This window comes from Lissotriton helveticus, chromosome 1_1 (assembly GCF_964261635.1).
Source record: "Lissotriton helveticus chromosome 1_1, aLisHel1.1, whole genome shotgun sequence".
Lineage (NCBI taxonomy): Eukaryota > Metazoa > Chordata > Amphibia > Caudata > Salamandridae > Lissotriton > Lissotriton helveticus.
In genome coordinates this window covers 1,358,686,133-1,358,703,559 of record NC_136057.1, presented here as the reverse complement: position 1 = coordinate 1,358,703,559, position 17,427 = coordinate 1,358,686,133, and the positions used below count along the sequence as shown (strand labels likewise).

The 17,427-nt window shown below is 40.7% G+C and overlaps 2 protein-coding genes across 9 annotated transcripts in view; one reads left to right on the top strand and one right to left on the bottom strand.

The window, feature by feature from the left end:
• The window catches only part of ENTHD1 (ENTH domain containing 1), a 1,583,016-nt gene that overhangs the window by 1,143,405 nt on the left and 422,184 nt on the right, over positions 1-17,427 (bottom strand). The gene's annotated exons all lie outside the window — the stretch shown is intronic.
• LOC144824278 (uncharacterized) overlaps positions 3,418-17,427 on the top strand; it is a 247,278-nt gene continuing 233,268 nt past the window's right edge. For 2 of the 4 annotated variants that reach the window (XR_013608917.1, XM_078683410.1), the window contains exons 1-2: positions 3,418-3,532; positions 3,652-3,731. The gene's annotated coding sequence lies outside the window, so the exon portion shown is untranslated. Of the gene's footprint in view, positions 3,533-3,651; positions 3,732-12,820; positions 12,860-12,989; positions 13,062-17,427 lie in introns of those variants that run through there. The other 2 variants (XM_078683412.1, XM_078683413.1) reach the window with 2 other exon arrangements.

The following is a 17,427-nucleotide window of genomic DNA, read 5'->3' as shown; positions in this document are numbered from 1 at the left end:
AAAAACGTTCACAGATTTTAAAATACATACAGTAAATTTGAAAACAACTAAAGTCACCAGGGACATTAAAAGCTTTAAAATCGAGGTTGTCTAACCTTACCTGAAGGAAGATTTTTTTAAGAACAACAATCCGAGTATATTGATCCCCTTCTTTTCTGCACGCGCCGGGACGCCCCTTGGCTGGGGCAGCCGTGCGCTATATAAGATCCCGTAACAGATCAGGTAAAAACGTTATTACTTTTTCTGAGTCATCTTCTGATTCAGATCAAGGATCTACTGGATATTACCAACACTTCCAACCATATCCTACCTACTTCCAATACCCCAGATCCCTTCCTTTTTTAGTCAGAGATGCAGGGGGAGGGGATTCAGAGGAAAATGAAGGGCACCTCCACTACCAGCCCCGAATCAGGGAATATTCAGGACACGACGCAGAACGTACAACAGATAAATGATGAACATAATGAGGGTCACATTGATGGCAATGAATTAATTCCCATCTATAACCTCTCAAAACATCCTCTGACTGATATTGAACAGAGTGTTCTGCATAAAGGTTTATCCTTCGTCCCGCTGACTTTGCAGGACCCAGTAGATACCAAAACAGAAGTCCTGCAATTTCTGTGCAAAATCAGGCTTAAAATGTTCTTCTCGGAGTTCGACGAAACGACTGAGGTTAATAATAGTGGACTGCACAATAAATCAACTTTTTGCCCTGACAGTGCAGCCATGCCTGACGAAGTCCTCCTCTTTGAAGAGCAAATATTGAAGGAAATTGATTAATTTAGTCGCAGGAAACGCTTTTTTAAACCTAACTTCTCTAAACAAGAGATGGCAGCACTAAAAGATCTGTCCAACAACCCCCTTACTGTAATTAAACCCGCGGATAAGGGGGTAGGAATTGTTTTATGGGACTCAGAGGAGTATGATAATGTGATGATGAAAGAACTCCACAATAGAGAGCACTATGGCCCCATTAATGAAAACCCCACACCACGATGGAAGGCTCAAATCTTGCACCTTACTACACAAGCTTTGAACGAAGGGTACATCTGCTAGAAGGAATATGACATACTTAAACTTGACTTCACAAAAAATTCCTAATATTTACGTTCGTCCTAAAGTCCACAAGGACACAAGCCACCCTCCGGGCCGTCCCATTATTGCAGCATGTGGGTCCCTACTGGAACCACTGGCCAAATATATAGATGTGTTCTTAAAACCTTTTGTCCCTTTAACAGAAGCTTACATTAGGGACTCGATAGACTTTATTGCCAAAATCAAAGACTCAATATTCGAAAGTGACCAGCAGTAGTTGGTCACTTTCGATATTGAAAGTATATACACAAACATACCCCAAGAGGAGACCTTATTCGTATTAGACACAGTACTTGACGGGAGACCCAGACCACACACAATACCCACACATTTCATTTCAGCCTTGGCTAACATTTGTTTTAAAAATAACTTTTTTTCATTTAAAGAGGAGCTCTTTATACAAGTAAAAGGTGTAGCCATGGGCTGTTGCTTTGCACTGGAGATTGCTAATTTAGTCATGGATACTTTTGAGAGAAACTTTATTTTCCCTGAGACTACACCTTTTAAACCCCATATCGTTCGATGGAGTCGATTTATCGACAATATCTTTTTGATATGGTCAGGGACCGTAGAACAACTCCTGGTCTTCCACAATTGGCTCAATGCATGCTCAGCTGACTTAAAGTGTTTTATTTCCCATAGCAACTCAAGAATTAATTTCTTGTACCTGTGTGTTTCACATAGGGAAGGGAGACTAGAGGTGTGCCTTTACACTAAGCCCACAGATCGCAACACCCTATTACATTTTACCAGCGGACACCCCAGGACCCTTAAAGAGAACTTGCCATATGGGCAGTTCTTAAGGATCCGGCGGAATTGCACCAACAAAGCTGATTATTTTGAACACGCGGAAAAATTACAAATCAAGTTATGCAATAGAGGATATCCATGAAAATTGGTGAGAACAGCTCTCAAGAGAGCGTGGTTGACACCACGCGAAACTCTACTTGTCCCAAAGGAAAAACAAGACACAGATAGGATGACTTGTGTCCTAACGTATAATCCCAAGGCAAATAAAATCAAACAGATTATCCTTAGGAATTGGAGACTGATACAACAGTTCGATATTCCCAAGCCCCTTTTTGGGTTTCGCAAAGGTAAAAACATCCGACAACATCTGGTGAAAGCCACTCGTATGCACCCTGAGAAAGGGAACCTGAGAAGCATGTTAAGTCTTCCTCCTGTAGTAGGGCATTTTAAATGTAACTGATGTGTGGTATGTACGCATAAAACGAACTCCAAATCTGTGATGATAAATGGCAAGAGACATACCTAAACCAACTTCTCGAACTGTAACACCAAAAATGTGGTGTATTGCATCACGTGTCCTTGCGATAAGACGTATATAGGACAAACATCGCAGAATGTGAAGATGCGAATTATTCAACATCAGTCGAGAATTAGGTGCAAAACGCAGGGAGCCCCATTGGTGCAAGATTACTCTGAACTTAACCACAATGAAAATGACATCAGGTGGTCTTTGCTACTGGTGGTGAGAGCCCAGAGTAAAGTGACCTTACAAATGACAAACTAGAGGCAGGGATGATTGAAAAATACCAAACTGCGAGAGTAGGTTTGAATGATCGTGATGAAATATGGGCACTTATAAGATCATAAACAGTATATTACTATACTTTAATTATCTGAATTATGTTGTACATATGTATGATTTTGTCTTTCAGCTGGGCTTTCCTTGTCTTTTCCCTGCAATATTGATGTATGCTTTTATGAACATTTCTTTGTATTTTTGACTCTGTGATGTATTTTGTTTATATACATATTTTTTGTATATTTTTTTACAAATATTTGTATATATGTGTTACTTGTTCTTGATCCTTCCTAGTTCTCCTGGAAGTAGGAGATTTATGTACACTGTCTACTGAGTACTTAAACTGTTAGTCTGCCTCTGTGCTCTTGTTGCCCTTCAAATCCATTTTGCCACCAGTACTTTGTTCATGAGGTCATTGTTGACCTTATAGTGATCACACACTATTTTTATTTTAGTTTTATTGGTTCTGATTACCCCCGACATTTTTTCCTTTTTGGTTTGTTTGTTTAGAGGACACGTTTATATAATAATTCTTTATGTCCCAGTATCCTCCTTTATAGTTTTTGGCTGATTTGTGCCAATTAGGAAGGTGCCCTCTTAGTGAGCACTTTGAAACTCCCGCTCAACATCTATTTTTGAGGCTAGCATGGAGTGAACCTGTATACTCCTTAGTTGTCATTTTCTATGGAGGATACCGTTCTGCCGGCCCCTTGCGATAGTCTGCTTTTCATGTCTATTCACTGACGCGTGCACATCCTGGTCACGTGGGACGCGCCGCGCTTCCTCTTAGAGAGAAGATCCTTAGCGTTCACACGCTAGCGAACCGCCATGTAGAGCGTAGAATCCACAGAGTGACTGGGCGACCCGAAGCATACTTTGCTACAGGTGCGGAGATCCAGTGGTGCCCTCTCCTTTTGGTGCATGGTAGGGGTGAGTTGATTAGATCCTCCAGTGAACGCAGGTCGGAGTTGATGCCCGTTTTTCCTTTACTGTTTCCCGTGCAGTTTTTGAACCTGGGATTGGTTACCTTTACTAAAGTGACGTGTGAGAGTGTTCCACATAGACGTACCTCGCCTTTTATAAGGTATGATACCCCGTACATGGGATTTCCTTTGGTGTGTGATCTGTATGTTATATATATTAGAGGTGTCTTTAGCGCGCCTTTTCATTGCTTCCCCTGTAGAATTTCTTCTTTTTGTGAGATCTTTAGAAGGGTGCCCCCAGATAGGATCTACTTCAGTAAGTTGCCCCTTGTAAGTTCTTCTCTGCCATACTGCATGTGACCTACTCTTTGAGGCCGGTCTAGTACTTTTTGCTCCTTTTCCTCTCTCTTTTTATTTTTATTTTTATTTTATTACTTTAGTAATTGCGTTGCTTTGTGGTGATTACTGGAGGCTCGGGATTTAGTGAGTGACTTCGGTTGTCTAAGTGCACCCTTACCATAGTTAAAGTACACAATAGTTTCTTTATTCTTACCCTTTGCTGATTTGTTATCTTGGAGAGGTGGAGGGTCTGTGACTTTTTTTCATCGGTCTGCTTCTCTTTTGGCACGTTTGGTCACCTGAACTCCTACTTTATTTTTCACTTATTATTGGTTTCTCTGCTGGTGACGGAGTTGGTATCTGGTTAATGAGGGCACAGAGAGTATGACAGATTGTTATAAGACGGTATACAGTTAGTTTGTTGTATGTATTTTTTAGGTTTTCTTATCACCCTGTCCTGAGGAGGCCAGAGTTGTTGGAAGGCCGAAACGCGACCGCGTTAACACTTTTCATAAAGAGGAGTCTGATTTAACCTTGAAACCAAAGTGGAATTATACCTTTTGACACATTCCTTATATTTACGTTCTATATCTTCTGTTTTGAACCGATTGTGTCTGACTACCTCGGAGTGTACTTCCTAGAATTAATAGGAGGACACCTAGCTTTTGCTTTAATAATTTTTTCTGGGTGAAGAAGGATTTGTTTGTGATTATGTACTGCCTGTATTAATTTCGTGTATTTTGTCCTTTGTTGTTGTATATAGTTGTGTACATATTTATGTATATTTGTGCATAATGTAAATTTGAAATTCACTGAAACTACTGAATAATGATATTGTGTAATTACGATAAATAAAATATGTAATCACGTCTTCCATTAGTCGTGATGGTATGTTCATCTATAAAATGGCAGGTTAGTGGACAAGTGCAACCAGTATAGGAGAATTAGCAGTCCCCTATTAGTTTATTTTTCAGATATCTATTCCCCTTTTCCCATTTTTCCAGTTTGCTTGCTGACCTGAGCTCGAGCAGGGGAAGGTTGAACAATAGGTTTCTTATAACAGAGAGGTGTGACCACCTCCCAGACAGGACTTAGTGTATTGGGCTGGGGTGGGGGCGCTTTCCAGTGCTACCAGACTTCATTAAAGGGCACATTTGGTGCCCTGATGGCATACACCAGTTTGAGCCAGTTCAGGAACCCTTGTTAACCACTCTAGCGCAAAATTGGACATAGGACAGGGGAGTATCCTCCCCTCTGTCCAGCCCCACAAGTGGCAGGGACTCCTGATTGTTCCAACCCTTTCCTTGGGTATTTAAGGGCTCCTTGTGGGTGAGTCCTCATATTCGTCATGGAACAAGACTCACCTCTGAAATCAAGACACTCTTGGACCATCTGGACACTTGGGGGCCCATTAGGATGTCTGGCGGATCGCCACCGCCATGCGGGCGGTGGCAATCCGCCCGACATCCTTGCCCGCCCGCCACCCATTTCCCCCCGCCATATTACGGAAAGACCGTCCGCCGCTTTTCCACCCCGGTCGCAAGGCGACCGGGCGGAAAAGGTTTAATATGGTGGCGGTGTCTATCAGACACCGCCATCCATATTAGTATGGGCCTGGGCAGAGGCAGGCGGTCTTCACTAAGGGAGCCCCCTGCGGGCCCCCATGGTGAAGGCGAGGTGGGGGGTGCACATGGGGGGTACCTGTGGTAACCCTCTGCATTTGCATACACAATGCGGAAGGCACCGCGCAGTGTCTGCCGCTTTGTGTATGCAAATGCGTCACATGCATTTTTAGCATTGTGGCAGGCGGTGCTGAGAGCACCGCCCGCCACAATGTTAAAAAAGCAGGATGCGCCCGCCACTGTGGCGGGTGCATCCTAATAACCCCCACGGGACCTCCGCCCTTATGGCGAGCGGTCCCGTACTCCGATAGGATGGCGGGCGGACTGAGTCCGCCCGTCATCCTAATGACCCCCTTGGACTTTGCCTGGAACTAAGACTACATCAAGGAAGACTCCTGCTGCCCCTGGTATTGCTGTCCTGCAAGTTTTCTACCTCATCTGTGTCTGTGCTTTTCTCAGGATCTCCAGGGACCTGTGGGCTTTAAGGACATATGAAGTAATCTCCCTTGGAGTGAAGGAGCCTCTCCCCTGCATCTGCAGGCACCATGTCGAAGCTGACCGGTCTTCTGCTCCTGTCATCCCACGGACTTCCTGAGGCTCAGCAATACAGTTGTTGGTTCTGTGCTTTCCTCGAGGCATGACCTGTCTTCTCCTGCAATTTGGAGGACAGTACCCCTTAACGGAGCACCTGGGCCCAAACCCCTGTTCACTGCTTTGACTTCCCATTGCCAAGGCTTGTTAGACCTGCCCTGCAGAGATCATCGGGTTACAAGAAGCTCCGGCCTTAACACCTCATCCCTCAAAGAACAGCTTCCCACCTGCATCCCTTCCATTGGGAGCCTACATCTTTGGTGAGCTGGCACTGGTCCTCTTGCGACTCCTGTGCCTTTGGCTTGTGGGTCCTCTTGAGGATCTTCTTCTGTTTTGGTTGGCTCCCCTACTTGCTTGGGGCCTGCTCTGATTCTCCTGCATGTGGTGGGTCACTTAACCATGCTGGTCTCATTGATTGCATCTTTTCGTTGTTGCCCCTGCCGTACACCGACCACCTAGACACCGACATCCAACGTGGAATAGCCTGTGTACTGCTCCTGGTCTTCAACTCCGTCATTGGGTCCCCACAGCTGCACTGACTAGGTCCTTGTGAACTCTTATGAACTTCCTGCCAAGGGTGGTCTTTGTGTGTCCATGCTTCCTGGTGACCTCCAAATAGCATGAACTCTGTCCCCTCTGCTTGAAGATTCTCCTCTTCAAGAATCCACCCTTGTATTCACCGCACATCTTCACAGACTTCTCCAGAGGAACTTCTTCCTGAGTCGGCCAATGTCATCTACAAGAGGTTCTGACGTCACTTCTATGCACTCTGCTTCCTTGGAGTATGTAAACTGGTTCCTGGGGCATCTATGGGTGGGGTGACTCTTCAACCTTCTATACTCCAAAGGGTATCTTTGGGGTCCTCTGGGAAGGGGCCTGTATCATTAAAATTGCAACCGCAACTTCTCCATTGTCTTCCATTGAACACACGACTGTGTTCCCACTCTGCACACAACCTTCTTGGGGTTCCTGGGTACTTAACTTGGGTGATGCCTGGTTCTCCAAGCTCTTTTAAGTCCTTTGGTCCAAGTCCCATTCTTCTTTGCCGTTCGCATTGCACATATTAAGTATATGGTTTGATCTCCCCCTGGAGACCAGTATATATTTGTGCTACTTACCTGATTTATTTTGAGTATTCTTGTGTATTGTTGATTTCTCCGGATAGGGGATATATCAAGTGATAGTTATTGTGTTATGTTAATAAATAGACTTATTTTTTATAAACACTGTGTGTCTCTTTCTCATCTAATCTATACTCTTGATTAAATGTGGTAAGAAAAAGCTGCTTTACATTCCTTCAGGATAAGTCTGAAGGCTGCTCTTCACAGCTACATCTTTGAGAGCTGTTAAGGTTATCAAAGACCACTAAAATCACCATAAGGGTTGGCTGGATTAGTGCAAGGTGCATCACCCATTTAAGTCTCCACCATATACTAAGGTACCCTCCTACATTGGTGTGCAGCTGTTGTATTAAAGCTTGCTCTGTTTACCACTTAATCAAGTGAAGGTTACATGAGAAACCATCACTAGCATGGTACAAATAAATACTTTTATCAAGTAAGTTTTACTGAACTTTATGGATTGGTTGTCTAGGGTCCTAACACAACCCTTTCTCCAATATTTGAAAGTTTAGGGTCACAATGATAGATATGTGCACTACACCACACCACACCTAGTACCATGTCTCAGGTTGGGGGGTCCAGTGGGGCTCTGCATTCTAGATACAGTGGTCTTAGGTTCCAGGAACTTAGGACTCTGTGTGCAGCTAGAAAACTTAAGACTGGGTCCAACCCTACCAAAGATCATCTCTTAGAGATGCTCCTGAAGGATGAACTCCAATCTCCTGATAGGTCAGAGGGGCAGGATAACGTAAGTATGGGTGGTGATGCTCCAGAAGAGGAGTCAGGAGTGTTCAACACCAATGACTCTGCTTCTGAGCAGGTCGAGGAGGAGTCTGACGACCCATTACTTGAGAAGAAAATTGGTTACTTACCTGTAACTACTGTTCTCCGGTATTAGTATCTGTCATAGAATCACATGCTTGAATCATCCCCGTCATCGGAGCTGGAGTCCCAAGGAATCATTATAAAAGCAGTAAATACTATAACCACAGGCTACAATGCAGTGCGCAGTCACTGCAATAACCAGTCAGGCAACAGCACCCTTTAGAACACTCCCAAGAGAGACTGCGTTCCTCAGATTTTCAAGCACAAGTGTGAAGTTATATGCATGAGGAAGAAAACAAGTTACTTACCTGTAAATGTAGTTCTCCAGTATTGGAAGCTTTCATAGATTCACATCCCTGAATCATTCCCCGTCCTCGAGACGGGAGTCTTTGGTGCAATGCTTAGATAGATAGCAATCTGAAAAGAGGCCTAGGCCCATTTCCCTTTTGCAAACCATAACCTTTGTTATGTAAAAGAGACCAAAATTGTTCCTGAACCAATCAGAACCTCTCACCCTCTTGAACACTCCTGAGAGATCCTTTTGCCCTTCAGATTTTCCGGTACTTGTGCCTTAGACATCTTTTGTGCAAAATCCATGGTGAGCCTCTCAGGGGTGAAGGGTGGATCGCATATGAATCTATGAAAGCTTCCAATACTGGAGAACTACAGTTACAGGTAAGCAACTTGTTTTCTTACTCCAGTATTGGAGCTTTCATAGATTCACATGCCTGAATCAGAATAGGGAGCAATAAATCAAAGCACATTTTTCCTCGTCTAAGACCTGGAACCAGGCAACGTATATACATTGAAAATTGCACTTTATATACATATATACTGAATCTTTCAAAATTGCATATATCACAACACATAACAATAACATTTGCATATGTAAGAAATAATGGAAGGAGGGATGGTAAAGAGGGCTCACCGTCACTGGAAAAGGTTTCTTGGTACTGCTTGTCCCACTGCCACATCCTTCTCCGCGGCCGCATCCAGGCAGTAATGCCTGGTGAAGGTGTGCGTACTCTTCCAGGTAGCCGCCCTGCAGATATCCCGGATAGGTACTCCAGCAAACAAAGCAGTGGAGGTGGACACGGCTCTCGTAGAAGGAGCACGAACGCGTGCATATTGATGACAATATTTTATTGCACTTGAAATCCATCGGGCAATTCCCCTTTTGGATGAAGGAAAACACTTCCTTGGTGTACTATAAGATACAAACAGTTGTGAAGACTTGCGGAAAGGCCTTGTTTTTTGCAAGTAGAACTTGAGACAGCGCTGAACATCCAGTCAGTTCATTCAGATGAAAGTCTGTCGTCACTTTTGGTATGAATTCAGCATTAGTCCTGAGAACAATCTTGTCCTCTTTAATCTGCAAGAAAGGTTCCTGTATAGTGAGAGCCTATATTTCCCTAACTCTCCTGGCTGACGTGAGCGGTATGAGTAGAGCTACCATTCATGATAGGAATTTTAGGTCCGCCCTGTGAATTGGTTCGAAGGGCTGCTTCATTAATTGAGATAGTATGATGTTCAACTACCAGAGAGATGGAGGAGGTTGTATGAGAGTCCTAACTTTACTACTCGTAAACTGAGAAAAATAATAACTTTAAGACTTTCAGTATTCACAGAAGGCATTTAGGAGTCCCAAAGCTAGGACTCCTAACTTCTGTGAATACCGAAATGAGGAAGTGACTTCTGTGAATACCAAAATGAGTAAGTGCCTTCTGTGAATACCAAAATGGTAGTAAGTTTAGGATTTTGCCTTAAGTTAGTTCTGTGAATCTGGCCCCTCCTCTTCCTCTAGGGGCAGATTTTGGATAGCCCCCTGTCTGTCGTTGACCATACTGCTGATGGTATGACTGAGAAGATGTCGAATAAGAGGGGTATCTGCCCTGTTGGTATCCTCCTCTATATAATGTTTGGCCTCTACCTCGGTCCCCCCGAAAGGGCACCTTGCGGTACTGTAGTGTTCCTAGGGCCTTTGCGGTATCCGTATCCTTCTTGATACTTTGAAGCGCATCATCCACATGTTTGCCAAACAAGTCTTCCCCATTGAAGGGAAGTTCCAGAATCTTATTTTGGACCTCTGGTCTAAAAGCTGTAACTCTTAACCATCCCTGACAGCATAGCACAGCCGCTCCTCCAAGCGTTCTGAAGGCTGTGGTCGCGATAGCCATTGCCCAATAACTTCAGCCGAATCCCTTTCTCCCTCTTGAAGGATCTCTTTGACCTCTTGTGTACTATCCTATCCTCAGGGATGAGGTCTATGTAAGGTGTCAGGTCACAGCACATTTGCCTATTGTACCTGCCCAGAATGGCAAGGGCATTAGCAGCTTTAACTAGAAGAGCAGACATAGACAAAAACCTTTTCCCCACATTATCCAAACGCCTACCCTCTCTGTCAGGAGGCGTTGTAATAGGAGCTGATGGATTTTTCGATTTCTGTTATGCGGCTTGGGATATAACAGAATCTGTTTTGGGATGGCCCACTAAACAAGCTGGAGCATCTAAAGGAGCTTTATACTTCTTTTGCAGTCTGGCGAGCACAGGTGTGACTGTCGCTGGTGTTTTCATCACCTTCAAGCCTTCTTCCCACACATGGCTAACGATCGGAGTAGCCTGAACTGACTTCCGTTATGGTTCTTCAAAATCATACAGTATTTCTTGAGAGGTTGGAGTTGGTGGAAACCACTTTCTATAGTCCACTAGCATAAACTGCAGATCCATCCTTAAGGAAGATGGCATGCCAACTGTAGGAAGGTGGATACCTGACTATGGTTACCCCCAACTTTCTGCTTAGTGTTTAGCTGGTTTTTGACTTAGTTGGCCTGGGATCCTGCTATTCAGGACCCCAGGCTATCTGCTCTCTCTGTAAAATGGACTCCATGTACTGTAGGTACATACCAAATTGGATATTGGGTCACCTTTGTGAGTCCCTGTATAGTGTACCATAGGTACCCAGGGCATAGGTGCACCCAAGGCCTACCAGGGGCTGCAGCATATATTATGCCACCCCTGGCTGGCCACCTAAATTGACACAACTGGCTGATCACTCAGCTGGGGCAAGGTTGTGTAATCACCCCTTGCTTAGGTATAGTATCCCTATACCTACCTTATATATAGACACATAGGGGTCGATTCCGATCCGGTAAAAAGCGCTCCAAATCATTGTACGGAGCGTTTTTTCCCCGTACGAATCGTACCTGTAAACGTCCCGTACGTACGACGAAGTACGAATCGTACCAGGAGCCGTACTCCGTACGAGTCGTACAAGACACCGTACGACTCCAATCTCCGTACGATTCTCCCTCGGAACCCGCTGTACGCGACATCTGTACGGTTCGCGGCTGGTTTTTACGACCCAGCAAGTACGATACGTGTCGGGTACGCACCATACGACCCTTTTTCTACGGGAGCTGAAAACAGCCGTAAAAGCAGAGTTCGCGCCGAAACAGGTACGGAACGGCCCCCCCGGCCGTACCCCATTGTACGATCGGTGTACGAGCCGTACCCCCATTGTACGATCGGTGTATGAGCCGTACCCCCATTGTACGATCGGTGTACGAGCCGTACCCCCATTGTACGATCGGTGTACGAGCCGTACCACATGTACGAGCCGTACCCCCATCGCACTTCGCGACTCGGACGGACCGGTACGATTCGTACGGAGAGGGCTCCGGATACAAATCGTATGGACAGTTTTTTTTCCGAATCGGAATCGACCCCATAGTAACCTATAAGTCACTCCTATGGAGTGGCTTTGTTATGCGTGAGATGGTGCTCTAGCATGAGTTGAGCCTGTCTGCAGCTTTCGGAACCATGTCCTTATAGCTGGATCACTGAAACAATATCGACAGACCGAATATCGATTACCTAAAATATCGAAGTAAAATTATCGACTACAAAAATATCTACTCCCAATACTTTAACAATAAACTACACAAATATTGACTCCACAATATTGCAACAAAAAAATATCGACTACAACATTATCGAAAGAATTTTTTTTCGAAAGACTAAATATCGACTCTCAACAAATAAAAAGACCTAAGACTAAATATCGAATACAATAATATATACCACTAAAATATAGAAAAACATCATATCGACTTCTGTAAACCTCATAAAAAACATAATAATTAACGAAAACATGATGATAACTATAAATATAAAACAATATAAATATATAAAAAATACATACTGTATTAACTTACTTCATAAACATCAAATAAATTGAATATTTTGACATTTCTAAAACAGAATACATTAACATCATATATATACATAAAACATGATATAACTCACAATACAAATAAGATTTTTATATAACATTTAAGATAAAAATGCTCCTCGAAACAATATAAATGTACTTAAAATCCTCCATTAAAACAACAATACTGCCAAAAAAATTCAAAAACTCGCAAACAACCAATACAAAACACCAAACAATTAAGCCAACCAATAAAAACAACCAACACATTACAGGAACACTATAAAAAGAAAGCAAACAAGAAACTAAATAACACTTTGCGCCACAAAACTTGAAAGAGAGGAAACTCTGCTACATTTCCAGAAAAAGAAAAACCTGCTAGATTCAAAAAAAGACTACACCAAAGAAAAGTAAGTACCACCACTTTATAATGCCTACTCAACTTAGAACTGAAAACTGAAAATATACATTTAAACATCAATAACTTATATCTTTTCTTTCCATTTTCCAATCCTTACAGATACATCAAAGTTACCAAAAAAAAGGCCACCTAAAACAACTATATCAACTATTACACAAAAGTAAGTATATAAACTAAAAAAACTGAGACAACTTTAACTCTAAAACAAGCAAGAAAACTTCCTTATGGGAAACCATCCAATAATACAAACTTGAACAAATACAATAAATCACATTTTCTTTTCCCAACAGAACAATCAACAAAATAAAGAGAAGCAAACCATCCAAACAGACAGCACAGCCCTCCAAAGAACAAAGAAACAGGTACATTTACAGAGAAAATGTGATAATTGCAATTAATTAAGTTAGAAACAAGACTAAAAATCTCCATGTACCATTTATTTACTATAGAAAGAAGAAAGAAAAATGACAGAAGGAGCAAAATGCATTACCTCACAAAAGGGCAAAATGCGTTTATGTTATATGGGCTATACATATACTCAGGAAAAACAACATGAATTGAAAGTGTTTTGGAAATGCAGCAAATATTATAGTAACAAATGTTATGGTAGCGCTATAACTCAGGAAATAACTGTAACCAATACTACTGAACATAACCACCCTCCTAATGTGACAGAAATAGAAATTAGACAAATGCTAGACTCACTAAAAGAAGCTAGTACTAGCACAGACCTCCCTACTACAACTATCCTTAAAGAACACTTAAAAACACTCCCGCAACATTCTTCAAGCCAACTACCTTCCATCGATTCACTAAAAAGAACAATAGCTAGACAAAAAAGATTAACTACAGCTACTCCCCCTACCCCAAAAACCTTTCAGGAAGTCCAAATTCCTCCCGAACTAAAAATAACTCACAGTAACGAACCTTTAATCCTATACGATAATGCATGTCCAGAAAAAAGAATAATAATGTTTGCTACAGCAGACAATATGTTGAAATTACAACAATGCGAAACATGGATGATGGATGGTACATTTTCAGTATGCCCAAAACCTTTCTACCAATTATACACCATCCATGGACACTATCAAAACTGCAATATTCCTTTCATATATGCCCTCCTACCCTCCTACAGCAAACAACCTATATGGAGCTACTAAATAAAATAAAAGAACACACAAATAATTACTTCCCCCAAAAAATTATCATTGACTTTGAAAAAGCAATGATAAATACAATCCTAAAAACATACCCTCACACAGCAATCCAAGATTGCTACTACCATTTTAACCAATGTGTATGGAAACATATACAAAAAACTAACCTAAGCTCCCAATACTGCAATGACAGCACTTTTGCCTACCAAGTATAAAAATGTATTGCAATAGCCTACGTTCCTGTTACAGACGTAGCAGAACATTACAACCTATTAATAGACAGCCCCTACTATAAAAAAAATGAAACTAAACTAAGCCTTCTCTTAGATTACTACGAAGGCACATGGGTAGGAAGACTACACAGATCAGGACACAGAAGGCAATCCAAATTCCAAATTCCCTGGTGGAACGTCTACCTAAGTACACTAAATAAACAGGCTAAAAGTAACAACGCAGTCGAAGGATGGCACAATGCTTTCCTAGAAAGTACATCCCTAGTCTAGAGACTTTTGCTCCCCTGGATTGACCATGAGGCGATCTTCGTTAGAGATTAATTCTGAACCAGCCGTCCACGTCAGGGACCGGCTCCCTGGCAATTTACTTACGTCACGATCGGGAGACATTTCTAGTTCTCCGACCCTGGTCCTCACGACAATTAATTAATATATGTGTTTATAAAGCTACATTGCTGCTAATCCCGCTTCTGGGATTGCCACGGGACTAAATCAATCTAATCCTGGCCAAGCACTTCAAGTACAGCTCGGCTCCAAGCACTTGCTGCCTACGCTATTCGGCGATTGATTACCTATATCTCTACCATCAGCACTACCCACAACCCAGTCCTGATGAAGATCCTATAGTTATCTGGATCGAAACGCCGTCGACCTTTCAGCGCAAATATTGGCGCGAAATACGAAGCAGTTGAACATTTGAATATCTGAAAAATGAATCATTAATCCATCTGGAACCACCGTATGCTAAAGAATACACTGTATATATATTCACCAGTCACCTTGCGCCATTCACGCTGTTGCACATTGTCACTTGCGTCGCTATCTTGGTTTTCACTGTCACGCCTGGAGCACCTTGTACAATTTGGGTTATTACCTCAATCATTGTGATTTATATTCTGCAGTGCTGCTATAACTGTTTTGTATAACTCTGTCCCTTTTTCCAAAAACTTTTTATACATAAAATGATGCTTCTTGCACCTGTCAGAATTACTTAGAGACTCCTTGTTTTCCCTTTTTTGATAATGTATTTTACATATCTTTATTAATTGTCTTTAATTAAGACCAGTTGGGACATTGTTGTTTTCATACCATTACGCCCCAATCCCAACACGGTTGATGGGTACTGTACTCCTGTTTTATCTACAAAATTCCTAGAAAGTACAGGCAGAACTACCCCAACACTCCATAAACTACTCCAATCATTACAAAAGGAGCAAAGTTACCAACAACTCCGAATGGAACAATCTGTTACACTAATTGGCCCTAAACTACGTAAACAAAAAAAAAGTACAACACCTTACAAGAACAAGTTACCCTATACCCAACAACCAGAGGCCTACCATATTTTTCTATGATCGCAAAAACAATTCTTTAAACACATCTAAAAATACCTATACATAACAAATATTACACATAAAATATATGCCTAAAATACATGCTAGAATATGTAATAAAATTGTCAAATATATTTTATATGAATTTATAGAAATATATCTGAACAGTTTTCTTACAATTTCTAACATATAACCTAACAAACTTTAATAATTACATAAACAATCCCACCCAAAAAATAAATAAAGAAAACTTACTCACTATGTTGCTGAAGACAAACCTTTGGAATGAAAGAAATCCTTCCATATGAGTAAACGATCCAAACTATCCAAAGGAACCCATAAAAATAGCAACAGATGCAAAAAATATCTTCTCCAAAACGGTCCACTCGAAAACCCATAAAAACCTGAATAAAGTTATCAAAAAGTAAAAAAACGCTCCAAGGAAACAAAATAGAAAAAAAAAAACACATCCATGACGATTATTCTCCAAATCCGATGCAACGATAAACCATAAAAAACCCGAAAAATGTAAAAAAAGAAAAGAAAGGCTTCTTGAAAACGCGAAAAATTAAGAAAGTGTGTTTAAAAATTATTAAATAATAATCTACACACTTCTTACTATAAAAAAACACAATCTTCTCCCAAAAACGAGATCCACGCGAAGCACCTAAAAAAGAGAAAATAAACATACCCACCCACACACAATACACCCAAACATACATTTACAAACATTATTGAACATTACCCATATCATTTTATCAATATTTCTAATCCTATTCCTACCTCAACATAGTAAGCCCAAAACGAGAAACCGGAACCAAGACAAAAACCGTAACTACCGCCTAAAACACACACATCCTACAACTACACACCACTAGAAAACCCATACACACTCCACAAACACTCAAAAAATATATCTAACTAAAATAATATACTTAAAATTAAACTTACCCTTCCACATGCGAAACAGCGTCCAACCGCGAGCTCTTCAATGCCGATATAACACAAAATAACATTATGCGGTTACAAAATAGTCCCTAACAAACAAATAGTCCCATTCATATTAACATTAAATACCATTCTAAATACATTTAATACATGTTTAAATCAATATTATCAAACTATTGTATTTTTTTAAATTATCTACAAATATAACAATGTTATAAAAACAACTAACAGTGTCCTAAATGTTATTTTCAGTTACTTATTATTAATGTAGCCAACATTTACTTTAACCACTTGAACGCTATGGGGATTTTTCCCCTGTGCTGTAAATACAGGAACACCATTATTCATGACGAGCTGGGCTCGTCATCAGTGTAGCAGGAGGCTACTGCATGACGAGCCCAGCTCGTCATGAGCGTGGAAGGGGTTAAAAAAAAATACTTATATTATTGTATAAATATGGAACAATTTAGTACATGTTACTATAATGTACTGTTTATTTGTACAAATAAAAAAAAACATAACCTATGGAATAAAATTTTACCTCTGTAAAAATTAATATGATTAATATATTATATATTAATAATCTTAATTTATTTAAAAAGAAAATTGTCAATCATATCTCAATGTGAACAATACCTACTTATTTTTGATGATATATATTAATATGTTTTCTTTAAAAAATGTGTGAATATACAAACACTGTATTAAAAAATATTACATATTTTAGTTCTATATGTATTTGAAAAAAAATATTTGTTTCCAATAAAAATTGTGAAAAAAAGTAAAAAATGTACACTGAATAAAAAATGTATTTGTTTAAAATGAATGTATGAAAAATGTGTATTTTGATAAAAAATATTTTTCACCAATAAAGAACTATGACAATAATATAAATATGTTGTTAAACTATATATCATCCAAATAAAAATGTGTACTTACCATTGAAAAATATTATTACATTTATTTTCCGATTTTATAACACTCTTTTAAACATAATAAAATCATTAAAAACTGTTGCAGTCTAATTATTCGAATTTGTCTTATCTATTATAA